We start from the raw sequence: 14,762 nt of genomic DNA on the forward strand, positions 1-14,762 counted from the left end.
GTGAAAAAGAAGCATGTCAGGGGAAGGGAGGGGGAATCTCGAGACACAATCACAGAGGGACTCTCCAGGCACCAGAAACCCTACTTTGGTGTAATAGGGGTTAGGAATGAGTCACTGCATGATATCAACTAATTCAAGACCCTCGTCTGACTGAAGTGAGCCAATTTGTCTCATTTAATTGAACTCCTGCTTTTTAAAGGACGCTGCTGCACACTAATAATGCCTTTCACCTCTCTCCTCCCAGCTGCAAGACCCCCGTGGTGCTCAGTGACTCTCCTGCTCCTTCATTAGAAACTAAACCTTTACACCATTCACGTTTTGCAGCTGATGTATGTCCATGCATGTGTCGCACACTTTTGTTTTAACTTTCCACCTAGGCAGTGCAGTCGAAAGGGTAACAATATGATATATTTGCTCCATTATACTGCCAACGATTTGTAATGTAATCTGCATAGCTCCAGTTCCTCAAAAGGTAAATAACAGACACCCAGTCTAAGGTAGCTCCTCAAAAACATACATCTGCTTGGATATAGGAGAGGCTAATGGTGACTGTAATTATTATACAGCCCCGGGCTGAAAAGGCATAGCATAATATCTGACAGACACACACACACACACACCACACACACACACACACACACACACACAGCCCAGCACACAGAGTCTAGCCTCTATTTAACAGTGACAATAATATTAGACAGAGAGAGAGAAAGAGAAAGAGCTTGTTGTTTTGTACCCCCCACGCCCTCTGTGGACCTGCTACTGGCGGAGCGCTGAACAGGAGAGGGGAATGTTGCCATGGAGACCGTTTCCTTCTCTAGCGGCAGTCGGAGGGGTGTATGTGTGTGCGCGTGCCAATAGCTCTCAGACTTAGTTGCTGATGCTAGCTGTAATTCAGCAGACAGAGAGAGTGCTGCAATAGAGTGAAAACCTGCTACTGCATCTGGGGGAGTGTGCGCTGTTCAATGCAGCACACACCTTCAGACAATAGAGTCTCTGTAGACGGGCTCATCTCTTCACATGAAGCTGCTGTGCATGGTGGGAATGACTAAGTGTCCAATATATGAGTGTGTGTATGTGTCTTTCCCTTGTTTCATTTAAATGTTGATGGGAATGACACCAGAATGACACCAGAGGGATTCTTATGTCTATGTGTTGATAATGGCTTGACGGGGGGGGGGGGGAGACACATACCCTAATCATATTTGAATCTAGAAACTAATTAACGTTTCAGACAAGACACATTCTGACCTAATTACATCCACGGAGTACCCCGCTGATGTTGTTGCACACACAGACGCTGTAGTTATCTCTCTTTCTGTATCTGCATGCACAGATATATGCTGTGGCCCCCAGCACACACACACACACACACACACAATGGTCACTTCCAACACCATCAGGCCAAATCCACTGCTGTGAATCGAATGGAATTCTTGAACCTCTCTTCTCTTTCTCTCTCTCTTTTTGTCCTCCATACTTTTTTTCTGTCTCCCCCTCTCTCCTCCCCTCATCATTAACCCATTAAGTCACTGAGGAGAAACAGTAATTGATGGGTGCCATTTAATGAGTTTACACACGGATACGTCCTTCAATCATCTCACTGAATAAAGAATTGGTGGGAGGCAATGAAGCTGAAACTTCCGAATAACGTGATGGAATGCTTCCCGAAATGAGTTTTTCCTTATGCAAATGTATCAAAGCAGACAAGGCAATCTATTAACTCTCAGTCACTGATGGAATTGGTTAAAATGGCAACGTACACTGTTTTCAGATAACTTTCATTAAATGAACAAGCTGACTAGCAGGTGGGCGTGGTCTGTCGTGATTCTGCTTGCACCAGATCAGATTTTTATTGCGTGAGCATCAGCAAGTTCAAAGTGAACTGGTAGCAGCAGGTTGGTGATTCGGCTGATCACACGTGTCCCTTCTCACACACACACACACACACACAACACACACCCACCACACTCTCTCTCTCTAACATACAGCTTCATCAGCAGACCATAACCAGATTAGGCCCATAAATCCTGTGGCCAGCCAGGTCTGACACCGACAGGTCAGCGCTTCTTGATGCATCAGAGGGATACTCGAGATAACGCGCATCCATCACCAGTAATAACACAGACAGCCTGCTAGTGTGTGAGTGTGTGTGTGTCTGTGTCTGTGTGTGTGTGTGTGTGTGTGTGCGCGTGCGTGCGTGCGTGTACACGACTGAAATAAACAGGCTCCTATCTATTTCTGTTCACCAATCTGACCTGCAATAACTCCCCTTCGGCATGCATATAGAATCGAGACTCAACCCAGTTGGATGGAAACATAGATATGCATTGATTCTGGAATGAAAAGCCAGAAACAGAGGGCGGGGAGTGAGAATATTGAATATATTATAGACGCCCGTGCATGCAACATCTATCACGCATAACAGAAAGGGCCACGAAAAGAAAAGAGGGGGAAGTCTGGGGAGGTAAGTAGGTCGATAAAGTCCATAGAATACATGAGTACAGACTACAGCAAAGACCAAAATAGGAGCACCCTGGCTAACCTTTAGACAACATGTAATCCTGTTGGGGGTGGAAAAAACCCCACCAAATAAACAAACTGAGGCTTGATCCTGTGGCATTGGAGGGTTGTGTAAGACAGTCAGACACAAATGGTCTGACTGCATGGAAAGCTAGTTGTGTAAGTGGTGAGCAATAATTCCAGGTAGAGGGGGACGTGAGCAACACGGTGTCGTGTAGATGCGTTGTTAGCCGTAGACGTGGAGAGGAGAGGATTACAGCACTTGTGCTGAGCTGCCTGCGTCAAAGGATCAGGCCGGGGGATAATTCAGGTCCGTTCTCGCACTCTCTTTCGCTCGTCGCCCTTGTTCCTCCCATGATAATCAAGAAAATGAATCAATCTGAACACCCATGTATCGCAAATTCAATTCACCGTTTCCGTGCTGAATAGGCGAACGATAGCGGCTTCTTTCACACCACAACAATGTATATCAATCAAAAAATTTGAATAAACCCCATCACCTACTGGTCCACATGGCCAGCCATATGAGTATGGGTTTATTAGGCTGTAATAGCTGCACACAAAGCAACAGAGCACAATGCAGCTCTCTTCATCTGAAGAGCACGACTCTTTGTAAATCCGGAGTGAACAAGCTAATTAACCTGGTTTTCTCCAGGATCAGCCCCTTGAGAATGAGACTGTGTGTTGTGTGTGTGTGTGTGTGTGTGTGTGTGTGGTGTGTGTGTGTGTGTGTGCGTGTAGTCTCTCTTTTGTTGGTGATGTGTGTGCTTGCTTTTCTGTATCCCCTCACTCCAGGGGGTTGAGGGTGAATTGGGCGAGACGTGTTACTGCTTCACTTCTCACACTTCATTAACACTTCGGCGTGGCACACATCTGACTGCGGACACAACGCAGGACAGGGCGAAACGGACAAGACGTGGTGAAAAGCAGTGAACTCGTCGATCGATTCCTGCATGTGCGAACATGAATACCAAGTGAGATGGTTTCAGATGCTCGTTATTTGGTATTCTCTTAGAAATTGAAGATGTAGTAGGGGGATGGTGGGGAACCGGGGGTGCATAGAATTATAATCCAGCAAAAAAACAAAAGCTGTCTTCCCTCTCTGTCTGTCTGTCTGTGTTGCTTTGGTGCAATCCCTTTCATGTTCCTGTTGTCAGGGCTGTAGTGAATCAAACATTAGATGGCTGCTGTACAGACTGAAATCCTGTATCTGCAGTGACCTTATCACCAAAGCATGAAAGAGGCCGAGTGACGCTGTTTCCTCGACAGGACACAGGAATTAGCTATGAAAACGTACAAGTGTTACAACCATTATAAGTCCAGAAAGGTCAAGCACTGCTTACCCTTCCGGCTAGACTGACTCACGTATAGTGTATCTATTGCAGTAATGCCTCAAATGACCAAAAAAAGCCAGTTGAGAAATATAGGATTTTTTTTTGCAATCATCCTACAGTAGCAACACCACGGGTATTCTTTAATAATTCTCATTAAATTTTCATCGAGCTACAGACTTAATAAGAAGCTAATCAGGGGATGAAACAGCTGCTGAATAAGGAGTGTGACTCGCCCCAACTTCACAGCTTGCCATTAAGCACCCGACACCCCCACACAAACCCCCATACACACACACAAGGACATTATCTTTCTTGCGCTATGTGCCGAGGCGGGTTTCGGCGTTTTGAGTGTTTCGCAGTGAATAATGGATGGGACCTGGGGGTACGCTGGGCTAAATCTTTTTATGCCGGGGTCCTAAAGTGTGGCCCCAGGCCATTTGCCTTGGCACAGGCAACCATAGGCGGTGCTCTGCTCTCATCAGCAGCTGCAGTAAAGGCGGTGAGCTCTGTGTTACGGGACTGCATCAGTATTCAGCAGGTCTAGAGGGGTCACATCACACACAAGCTTGTACTCGCATCAGACAGACATATAAGCAGCAAGGGGAAATGAGAGAAACGGGGGGGGGGGAGGAGAGAGAAGGTGGAAGGGATTACATGTCCTACCAATAGATCTTTAGTCATTGTTCCGGTAGCTAAATTGTGAAGGACCAGAAATCAATACCGAAGCAGACATTAGGTTAGGGTCTTCCTCACAGCGAGGAAGCTATTTACATTTCGACACCCAAAGTGGTGTTGTGCTAGTTGACAATTCCATCCATTAAAGGACATCCAAGGTGCAGATTATGAAAATTAGCTGAGGCTCATGTTGTAGCCGGGTAACAGTCCATTGACTCAACACACACTGATATACACAGCAGCAGTGTGACACGCACCATCCATTTTATCACCATTAGCAACGTGTCATCTGCAGGCTGCTGGCAAATGCAAATCAGACTGTAATGCCATTTTCTTTCATCTACACAACGATGATGAATATGATGTTTACATTAAGAGAAGACTTTTTATTTTTTATTTTCAACTATGGATGATCAGCACAGCTTTACTCCCAGTGTGTGCACATACAAACCAAGTCAATGTAGCCACCCACAGACCCACTGAGGCATGAGATTGGTACAAACCAAAGGTCAGCATGAGTGACATCATTAAAATGTGACATCATTAAAGTGTCCTGCTGCTGTGGGCAAGCACGGCCTGAGGGAAATCCTTACCAACCCGCCGCCACTGGGACCTGTGTGTGTGTGTGTGTGTGTGTGTGTGTGTGTGGTCTGAACGGACCGGGCCTGATGGAGCATGTGCACTTTGGTGAATTTATGAGGACCCATACTGGGATGTATGAGCTTTGGCTTCAGACGGACTTCATACCACTTTAGGAGACAGGAAGCGAGTGTGTGAACACACACACACACACACACACACACACTCATTCATGGTATATGAGGTGTGACGAAAAGTCGTAAATTACAGCAATAAAAATACAAAAGTAGAAGTTCCTTGGTTGAAAAGCGCAGATGGGCCGCAGACCAGCCAGTCCTGGCTTTTAGGAGACGCATTTTACACCCTGGGTAACTCTCGGCCACTTTCTCCTCCTCAAATGAATGAATCAGAGAGACAGGAAGAAGCTGGAAGAGGAAGATCCCTCCCGTTTTTCAATCTCAGCACACACATCAACAAAGCTATCCATCACACCCAAACCCAACCCCCACTTCACTTCTTCTCGCTCTGAACCAGTGACTGTGTGTTTAGCGGTGACGGGAATCATCTGTAAGAGCAGGAGCGGAGCAAATGATGATGCTCTCCCATATTTAAATTAAGAAAATAAAAAACTCTGAGGAAAGCATCAAATGTGAGACTGAGATTTACTGTCTTCTGAGCTTTGACTTTGTCTTTTCACCAACCTACAGTAGCATCAGTAACCTGAGTAGCATCAGTAACCCCCCCCCCCCCCCCCCCCCTCCCTCCTACAGACACACATAACCCTCCCACAACCCATTCTGTATGTACCCTCCAAACCCCTTTTTCAATTAAATTCCATCAAATTACTTATCGTTTGTGAAGACGTGCTATTTGGTAGTTTTAATTATGAGTTGCTTCTTCATATTTTAAACTGAAATATGTTTATTTTTTGTAAAATCTTCAAACCTTAGGTAGGATGCTGAAATTAATGAGTGGATGGCTGCCCCAGTGCTGCAGAGACAAATATTAAAACGGACTGCACTGCAAATAAAACTGTGGTTTAAACTTAACAATAAAGACCACCTGTCTTTATTCTAAATACAGCACAACATTTTAAAAAATCGAATATTTACATTACAATTAATGAAAGAAAGCGACATCGACATATACACAGAAGAAGTTGATTGAAATTATGTATTAATCTGGCAAAATTAGAATTGAGGTGTAATTTTATATATTTAGAGGCAATGTACGCTAGCACATGACAGCCTGTTTGGCCTGTTTAAAGCAGGTCAGTTTTCTCACTGAGTATGACAGTTTAATTTCTTACTATCTTACTGATAATCAGTAACAGCAGTTAACCTTTAGACCCAATCTGTATAATAAAATAAAGCTATTGTATTCAGTGAACCAAATATATATATATACACACGTGTATATATATATGTATATATACACATATATATACACATATATATATGTATGTATATATATATATGTATATATACACATATATATGTATGTATGTATATATATACACATATATATACACACACATATATATATATACACATATATATACACATATATATATATATATATATATATATATATATATATACATATATATATACATATATATGTTATATTGGTAAATCAATGTTATATGTTGACCAGGGATCTAAGCTGTTTGTGGGGCAGAGGTGGAGCTGATTGGTGGAACTGACATCAGGGAACTATTTTGCATCAATTAGTTAACAGGCTCATCAAGGGGCTGATGTGTGGTCAATGAGGAGGAAACACGCACGTGCAGGAGCAGCTTATATATGGTGCTGCTGAAAACAGCTATTGTTCAAAGCTCCAGTTATAAGCATGTACAGTACAAAAAAACATTGTGTGTGTGTGTGTGAGAGAGAGATATAATTAACTGTACTGCCGTTTGAAATTAGGGCACCTTCTCTGTCTAATTATTCCAACTAGTGAACACAGAATGAGGAAAACACGTTTCTTTCATCAGTAATGCATTATTTTGAACTGATCACATATATAGCCGGCAGAACCCGAATAGGTTAGGCTTTACCCCATTGCTGCTCATAGTCCACACAGATTAAAGCCCTGATTCCCCTCGGTCAGGATGGTCATCCTGAAATAGCAGCCGTGACGAGAGCCACCTCATCATCTCCTGCTATTGGCACCACACGCTATGTTACAAGCTCCATGTTTATGACACATGCCCGGAATATTCCTTTAATAGCCCTATCGCATATTATATTGTATCTGAGGTGATTAAATGCGCATTTACGCACGGTATGGGGAAAACAGCGTCGCTATAACGCCTAATATAATATATTAATTGTATCACCTGAGCCATTTATAGAGGCCTATGTGATATTTTCTCAATATTATTATGTTTCCGATACCTTTAATCTGCCTTTGCATTGATTTATTTGCTGTGAAAGCATCCATAGCTGCAGCCTCATGTTATTTCATGTGCCGGTAAAAGAGCTTAAAAATGAGTATTTCTCCCCACCAACATCATCTGTTTAAATACCTTCGGTTGCATAGTTGTGGTCGCGAAGGAAGCTGTTGTTGATTTTCCGGGTGTCACTCTCCTCCTCCATTTATAAATCGGCTGTTTCGGGATCCTGAAAGCGGCAGACCTGCTCCCATCCTGCCCGGTACCGTCAGCAGGCGGGCTGTGAGACCAGCGGGGGGCCTGTCATGGCTCCAGATCTCCGGTGTAATCAACACAGTCACGATCAAATACCTATGATGATGATGATGATGATGACGATGAGGATGATGTACGAGCAGGTCCTGTCCACACCTCAGGGCGCATCCAACCGCCCACCGTCCGCGACGCAGTGACAGTGCCGATTCCAACAGTGGATTGAATACTCTAATAATGATAGCGCTTCAAATGCCCGTGTGAGACAGATGCACCTCGCCAAAATATTAAAACTATGCTGATTTTCACTACAGAGCTGGTCAAAGAGAAAATAAGTGTCCTGACGGTGGCTGAACCCGCAGCAGCAGCAGCAGCGCACTTCGTAAATCTCTCGTGGAGGATTTGAGTTTAGGAAAGCTAGATTTGCCCCCTCCCAGCGGGGCGGGCGGGATTATGCGTCAACAAGCTTGCTCCGATCACTTCACTATTTCCATGTCAGCCTCTCAACTCCGCGCATCCCCAGAGTACCACCTTCGCTTCTCCGTATCCAAACACTGCAGGGTCTCTCCTCTCTCCTCTGTCTCCCTCATTCATTCACCGGCGGTTGTGATCCCGGCAGCTTAGCTGACTCACTGTGCGCAGAGCAGAGCAGAGCTGTACTGTACCCACTGTGCTGCTTCTGCTGCTGCTGTGCTTCAGAGAAGGAGGGCCCCTCCCATGCTGCCTGGCTCTTTAAAAAGCACGAGCAGCAAATGTGACGCTCCCTTCGAACCACCGACACACAGGAAGAGTTCCTATTCTGCTCGCTCACAGCTGGATGACCACCTCCAAGGTCCAAGCATGGAAAGCCGACAGCTGCCTTCTGGCCTGGTAGCAGGTTGCCTCTTAAGCCCGGATCTCTGTATCACCATCCCTCCGTCCTGCTGCAGAGGCATCCACACATCCTCACAGCAGATTGAGCACTGGGCCTACTTTCTGTGCCTCCCAAAGAGCAGCCGCCCACAGAGAGAGGACAACAGAGGCTTTATAAGACGTGTTATAGGAGGCTCATGACATGGCACATTTCTGCCCAATGCTTGAGATGGGGCGTGAAGTTCAGATTCAGAGAAATCTGGGCAGAGAGGCACACAAAGGAGAGAGGCGACGAGGATGAGTTGTGTAAGGGAGAAGACTGGTGAGCAACAAAGAGGGACAGAAATGAGGGCAGAAGAAAATGAGAAATCCCAGACGCTGATTAATTAGATTAGTAGGGCCGCCGTCTGCGCCTCTTACTGGAAAGATCTAATTTCCATGCTGAGTTTTAATAACAGCGCACACAGCAAGCCTTCTTCTGGTCAAACCGTAAGCTTTGATGTGTGTGTGTGTGCGTGTGTGTGTGCATCAGTGTGGCTGTGCGAGCAGTGAATCCCTGCCCTTATCTACTCACATTACCCTAAATCTCTAAGAGTCCACAAAGGGACAGGGTATCTCCCCTGCACGAGCCTCAATACACACGCACACACACACACACACACACACACACACACACACACACACGCACACACACACACACAGCAGCGGTAATAAAGAGATTGTGGAGCCCCCTCTCCTAAATGCATTAGCTCTTCTAATCCATGGGTCCATTTGCACATTCAATCCTTTGCTACTGTACTAATGGGATGTGAGGGCGGCAGGCAGCTCGTTGCTGACAAACAGGGCCTTCCTACACATGCTATTTTACACCCCATCACCCTCCAACCTCCATCTCCATTGGAATACATTACAGGGCGTTATCCATGCAGCAGGATAATGAAGGTTGCTCGAGCGTCTGCGAGGGCGTGTGATTCACATGCTTCCATATTTACAGTCCTCTGCCCCCTTAATGAAATCTGCAGAGAAACTCTTCCATCCTTGACCCTCTCGGATCTGACTGAGTGGTCAGCGGTGCTTCCCATCTCTATCAATATTGAAACAGGATTTACAAGCACAAAAGAAACACAGAGCGTTCCTCTTTCGCAAAAGACTAAGTTACAGCTGAGCAGCAAGACCGGATGAAATTGAAATGAAATCAGTGAAAACAATGGATTTAGTACAATGAAGCGGCATGGATGAGAGGTTCAGGGTTGTCAGATTGTGTTCGGAGGCGAGGGGGTAAAATATGAGGCGGAGGGACAGACAGATGAAGGGCTAGGGTGGCAGCTAAAGGCACCGAGATATTTGACTGTATAATGAGGGAATAAGTGGCAAATGCAGCTCAGAGCCAGAGCCTGAGATCAATCACCGTCTCCCTCCCTGCCTCTTTCCCATTCCCCTGTGCATATATGCCATCCTCTCCTCTTAACCCCCACCCCCCGTCTTTCCTGCCAAGTCAAAATCTGACCACCCTGGCTCATATACCTATGGAAAGCATCTCGGAACAACTACCTTAACCGGAAAAAAACATTCACTCTCTAATTGATTCACGTGACCTTGCAAGTGAGTCGATACAGGCACGGTCTGAGATCCCTCGCTCATTATGCCTCAAGTTTCTGCACCCTACGGCTCATTTAATGCTCCCTTCCTCTTCCTCCAGCTACTTGTACTCCTCTGCTAACTCACTTCTCTTGCTCATTACACCCCGTCTCTCACTCCGCTGGGTAGGAGACCAGTCACGGCGCGTCTACAGGCCAGCTGCTGTGTCAGGCTTGCAGGAAATGCTCGGGGGGCCACCAGAATTGGAGAGCGTGTCCTCAATTCTCCTCGATCGTATTGACAAAGTGGGTTAAATTAGGCTCTAGCACCCTTAAACATAGAGACACGATCACATGGCAATGATATTTTAGTCATGCCCAATTGCTTTGCTTGATGTGTGATAATTGCTTGACCTGGGGATGCCGTTGTTGGGCTACAGGCAGCAAAAAGACGCTGTCTGCATACCAAGCAGCATACATGCACACACACATGTACACATGGGTATAGATATTTGACCACACAGCACAGTTATACTCCACCTTCATTGCAATTTCCTCATAGTTCGAGATTGCAGTAATTGGCTATATCGACCCCTGGAGAATGTCCGGTTTAAATAGGTTAAAATATTGATTATTTTCCTCCAGTTAATCCAACAAATATGTGATAAAGATAAATCATCACAACATTTATTGAAGAGTCATATAGTTAATCATATTTTGAGATGAGTATGATACATAATAGAAAAGTTAAACAGTTAATTGCATTTCTATACGCAATTCAGTTCTTGAAGATACCTTTGAACACGAGAGATGCCACTAAAAGAAAAAGAAATGCCCAAAAAGATATGTTTTGTAACGGTTTGTGTCACACATTCCACCACACCTTAGATTGTTTCCATCCCACCTGCCTGTTTACTAACTCTCCTGTCATTTCAGATCCTCCCACAGCATCAGCTCTCATTCCCCTCACCTGGTTCTCCACATCCATCTCACCTGCAGCACATGACCTCATCAGTCCCTCACTATTTAAACTCTCATTACATAACATTACATGTCATTTAGCTGACGCTTTTATCCAAAGCGACTTACAATAAACTCGCACCTCGTTTATTGACAGATTGTTTTGTGTGTCACTGCCAAGTGCTCAGCCCTAGTTCCTGTGCCTGCCTTCCTTCCTTCCTTCCTTCCTTCCTTCAGGATTCCTGCCTGACCCTTTTTGGATTTGCCTGCCCCGTTGATTGATCTCCCGGTTTTGACTCCTGCCTGAACACAAGTAAAAGAATAATCCTTACAACTGTCTCGTGGTCATGCTTTTAAGTTCAGTATTGTAATCCCCACAGGTATGTATAAAAGTTTGATTTTCAAATGTTTTCCAGACAAAAATAAGCCATAAACATATCTTCTGTAGCATTTTTCAGTGTCTATGGATAGGAGAAGGGGTTTGTGATATGTGGAAATCATGACATCTAATCTTACATTATTAGCACTAAACGCAGAGTACATTCGTTTTTTAGGTATTTTAGGTACTGAAGGCTGTCTTTAGCTCCCTTTATTTCCAGGTTTATTGTAAATGTCTTTGTCTGGCACAACATATATTACTATCTTCAGGACAGGTCAGGGTACTCATAAATGCCACAATATGGCATGTGAATGATGTGATGCTGCGCTGTGATGAATGCTCTATAATACTTTTCATGAAAAGGGTATTTCAACTCAATTTGAATCCAGATTGTTAAAAATAGTGATGGGACTTTTAAAAAGTCACTTTCTTCATCTTTGCTAGACAAAGATGGATGAAATCACTCTGTGAAAGATAAACTGCAAAGCCTATTTAGTGGCTGAGCTGACTTAATATGACGTCCCTCAGTGAGACAAGCTAGCTGAGCTACACATTTCACCATGGCTATAATTTGCACTGCCTGTCCACAGCTTTTAGAGCTCTTCAGTTAATAAACAAATAGATATCATTCACAAGAATGAGATTCTCACTTCAAACATGCATTGCCTTCCATTAGCCATGCAACCAACCCTGGCATTAAGAGGAGCTAAACACATGGGAGTAATAGGATTGCCTGGCCGTCCATCTGTCAGGGGACGCAGCACCCTGGCCTGGATGCACCTGCTTAGTCTGCCCTTTCTTTTGGACTCTCCTCTCTGGAAAATATTAATTCAGTAATAAAACATAACCTCTGTTGGAGTAAAACACGTCCATTCAAGTGTGTAAATGCCATACGGAGTAAATAAAATGCTGGGGGAAAAAATACGCACTCTGTGAGAGTTTATAACCTTCTGGCTTTAAATATTATATATTTAAATGCAGCGACTATTCTGTTAATAGAGTACAGATGGAGATGCATGGCAGTAGCTGGTGAATGAGGCAGTCAAGGCAGGGTGGGGGAGGAACAGAGAGGAGAGCGGAGGGGTAAGGAGAGAAAGATAAAAAGATGGATCTATAGTTTTGGGAGAGGGCATTAAATCAAGCCTAGAGGCTGTCCTGAAATCAGCGGGCTTTACTCGTATTGTCATTCCAATTACATCAGGATGAGACTAATGCTTCATTGCTCTGCGACTTCAGACCAGCAGGATTGGATTTTCCCCCTGACTCTCCTTTCCCATCCCCCAGCCTCCCCCCCTCTCTCTACGTCCCTTGATAATTAATTAATTGAAAAGAATGCATGTACAATGATTAGCTCAGGACGGAGCATGTTGGATGATCATTAATCAGCTGAAATGATTTTGTTTGCAGCAACACGCCTATTTTATTAGGCACTGACACACCTCGAGGGTATACAGATACAACTCATATGGATGTCTATATAAGTAGGTGCCCAATCACAAAACACACACACTTGCGATTTTTTTCTGCTGCATTACAATGGTGTAAGCAGTAAGGCATTGCGAACATTAGGTGAAGAAGCACGCACATATTGCAGATTCAGATGTGTTATGTGAACATACAGTCTGGTGTTGCTGAGAGGAAATGGTGCCACTTAACAGAAAAGCATTGCATTGTACCTCTTTGGTTGCTAGGAAACTGCAATTGAACTGGCATTGCAATGCAGCACAACAGCTGTCTACATAATTGGACAATTAAGATCTTAAAATGTCATTATTTTGGTCATATCCATCTCAATGAAGGTTCAAGCTCATCCCAACACGTTTTCTACCAGTTGGGTTAATGGGCCGAACATGAGGAGTTCATGTTCGGAGTAAAGCTGGATTTCATTGCGGAAATGATCAGTGATGCATTTAGGGTAAAGTTACAGAAATACAACAAAGCATAGTATCGTCCATGCTGCTTGGAAAGCTTGGACGGACACTGTGTGTGTTGTTAAGTATGCAATATTTGTCGTGCAGCACTTTCCTCTCTGTGGACAGAAAGTAGGTTAAGCAGGTTAGTGAGCGACTACAAAGCCACCTGCCCATACATGACCAGGGATCCATGCACAGCTTATGTTCAGGACCGCGGACAGCTCTTCACAGAGCAGAGGCAAACAGAAAATGGGTTAAAGGGAAAATCCAAGCGTAAAATGTTATTAATATTGTATAATGTAGCACAGCTCAGTTTTAACTGCTTCATAGACGAAAGAAAGATTGAATAAAATATTGGGAAAACTCCTATGATATTGTAACAGCACCCATGAGCATCCGTAGGATCTTTTACGATAGCTATAAGTCCTACATTTAAATAAAACAAATGTAATTGCCTTATATCAAATAAAAACTAATTTAATGGCAGTGTCAGGAAGTGGACCAATTCCAAAAGTCACATCAATTTAAATATGATGCTTGGTGAGACACGACATTGTCTTTATGTGCTATTGTAGATACTGTCAGAAATTATTGTCATAGCACAGTGGAATTTTTGATTGATTTTATCAATGTTCCCTTTTCCTATTTTGAATTAGCTACATATCATACGACTGAAGAACGACTGAAGAATTCAAATGATAAAATCCATTGAGACGGCAGATCTTTTGCACTTTGAGCTAAATGCTAACGCCAACATGTTAACACGCTCACAATTAAATGACTACATGCTGATGTTTTCACAGATATCATGTTAGCATGCTAACATTTATTAATTAAACAGAGAGCACAGATGAGGCTGATGGACATCTGCTTGTGGTCATACACCACGACCATGGCTTTTAAATACAATTCAATATAAAATGTATACATTGAACAATTGACACACATTAAAAGCACTGTGTTCACTACCATCCATCCACTCTAGCTATGTTCAGAAGAAAGATGTATACAACAAGGGTTATTGGTTCATGAGAACACATCAGCAGTGGATCTGACCACACTGCTGATGTGTTCAGTCCCTTTCCCTGCGTACAGCGGGCCAGAGGGAGTTCAGTCATGTTCCAACCAGCCCCATGTGACAACAGAACATGGTCTCGGTGCACCTCGGCTCAAGAACCCCACATACACACACACACACACACACACACACACACTTAAACACACACACACTTAAACACAAGCACACAGAGCTTTATTACAATAGTCTTCACACGCACTCCGTCAACAGCAAAGACAAACACATGCAAGCGTGTCACACTTAGA

General features: G+C 44.1%; 1 protein-coding gene across 1 annotated transcript in view; it reads right to left on the reverse strand.

The window, feature by feature from the left end:
• Nucleotides 1-14,762, reverse strand: part of ppp2r2ba (protein phosphatase 2, regulatory subunit B, beta a) — a 37,399-nt gene that overhangs the window by 9,886 nt on the left and 12,751 nt on the right.

The sequence above is a fragment of the Cyclopterus lumpus genome, chromosome 10 (genome assembly GCF_009769545.1).
Source record: "Cyclopterus lumpus isolate fCycLum1 chromosome 10, fCycLum1.pri, whole genome shotgun sequence".
Taxonomy (NCBI): Eukaryota; Metazoa; Chordata; class Actinopteri; order Perciformes; family Cyclopteridae; genus Cyclopterus; species Cyclopterus lumpus.